This window comes from Eupeodes corollae, chromosome 1 (genome assembly GCF_945859685.1).
Source record: "Eupeodes corollae chromosome 1, idEupCoro1.1, whole genome shotgun sequence".
NCBI classification, from domain to species: Eukaryota; Metazoa; Arthropoda; class Insecta; order Diptera; family Syrphidae; genus Eupeodes; species Eupeodes corollae.
In genome coordinates this window covers 15665772-15667877 of record NC_079147.1, presented here as the reverse complement: position 1 = coordinate 15667877, position 2106 = coordinate 15665772, and positions in this window count along the sequence as shown.

Here is a 2106-nt window from a genome sequence, read left to right as displayed (position 1 = left end):
TGGATAATTTTGGAATTTCAAAGGAAATTAAATGTGTGATTTTAATAAGTCCTAACGTGGTGTAGAGAAATTGGAAAAGAACTTCTTCTGATAAAATTATTACTTTCAATTTAGAAAATTAAAATTATTACCTTACATCTTCATGTAACCCGGTTGAGGATGGTTTATTATCTTTGAAAACAAATCTTGTGATTGAAGAGATACAAAAGTTAGGTAGATAAGTGATTTTTATTGAAGTTATTTACGTGTATACAAAGTCAAATATTGAAACAAAAAACCAACCAAAAAAACGATCTGCCAATTGGCAATAAAAGAGTCTAGAATCAAATAGATATTTACATAATGATTTTAATGAACCTTTATTTTTTTGTAACAATAATTGGCAGAAAAAAAATGGAAAAGGAGTGACAGAAATTCATTGATACCTAATTCTTTGCCTATAAATCAGGGCAATTTGGAAGTACTCAAAAATTTTGAAGGCATCCACCACATTTAATTATAATATGACTTGATTATCTTATGTATGCTGCTTCCAAAAATGCATCTTCTAGTTTCACTAGGTTAGGTTAGGTTAGGTTTAAGTGTTTGCGGGTACAGAACCCACACACTTAGGCCAAAAGAAAAGGCCCATTGTGACACCACAGGAATCTAGAGAATTAGTTCTTACTGTTACTAGTCGAGCCATTTTGAGCTTTTTATAAAGCGAAAAAGATATTTGATATCCTTATTAGCTAGTTCACTGGGATTATTAAAAAGGTAGTCTCCCAGATGAAGTCTGCATCTGCAAGTGCACAGAAGTTGAGAGATTGTTTATTCTTTTTCCCCATCCATAAAGCTCCTGTAGCAGTCATTTGAAGCTACACCAAGTCGTATTGCGTGTCTGCCTATAAGACAGTGTCCCGTAAGGACTTATCAGGGAGCTAATATAAAGTCTGCTTTGAGATAACAAGTCTTTAGAGCGCTTAAGGTCCAGTGAAAGCCATATGAGTTTTGTGGCTGCACACGTTGGTAAATTGTGCCACCTGGAGTTTGTTATCGTAAGAGCTGCTTCTTTTAGCAGAAGTTTACATGTAGCTTACGGTATACCTATCTTCACCCGGTTCTATTTTTAGCGAGTTTATTGGCTCTACAATTTCATGTGATATCTCTGTGGTCCGGCAAAAAACAGAGGTGAATGTTAAATTGCTGCGCTATCTCCATAAGAGACGATAGACAATCGAGGGCCGTTTGAGTGTCGGTTGAGACACTGCCAAGAGATTTAAAGCAGCCTGATTGTCAGAGAAGATGCGCATATCAGAAGTTGATATCACGTTTTCTCTTAGCCAGGAGAGAACCTCTTTGATCGCCAAAATTTCCGCTTGGTACCCGCCACAATGATTAGGGAGGTAGAATGAGATGCTTAAATTAAGCTTTTCTGAGTAAACAACACTACCAACTCCCTCATTTGTCTCATTTGGATGCAATGGATGCCTGGGAGTTTTTCCAAATTGGGTCTTTGGAATAGTGTGGTCTATGTACTTTGGTATAGAAGCGAAGTATTGGTTGGGTGACCGATGTGTATGGCCAATAGGTTATGCGAGGTTGAAAACCCCATTTGCTTACTATGGTTTTCTTGCAAGTGAAAAGAGCTACTGTAGCTTTCTTAACTGTTCCCTGAATATTAGGTTTCCAATTTAATTTTTTGTCTAATCAGACCTAGTGTCAGTGGGTACTGGACACTTTTTGATAAAACGTATTATATCTTTCCGTTTACTTAAGTTCCATAGGCTACATTCTAGCGGTAGATCCGGTCTTAGTGGAATAAAACTTAGATTGAGCATTCCACTCCTTAGTTTGACCCTCATCAGTTGTATGCTGTTTAAAACCCAGAAGTAATTTTTTTGTGTAGATTGTGGAAAAGTCTGCTATAAGTTGGTCAAAACAGGGACTTTCCCGATTCCACTTCATACTTAGCTCTTCACTGTTCATCAATAAATCAAATCCAGTATCGTATCGCATCTTTCCATCATCCTCAAACGCCCTGCATACAAGCTACTACGGTCGTAAATAGATTTGAGGTTAAATTTCTTACTAGAGAAAATTCAGTCATCCTCAGGACTTTAAGCA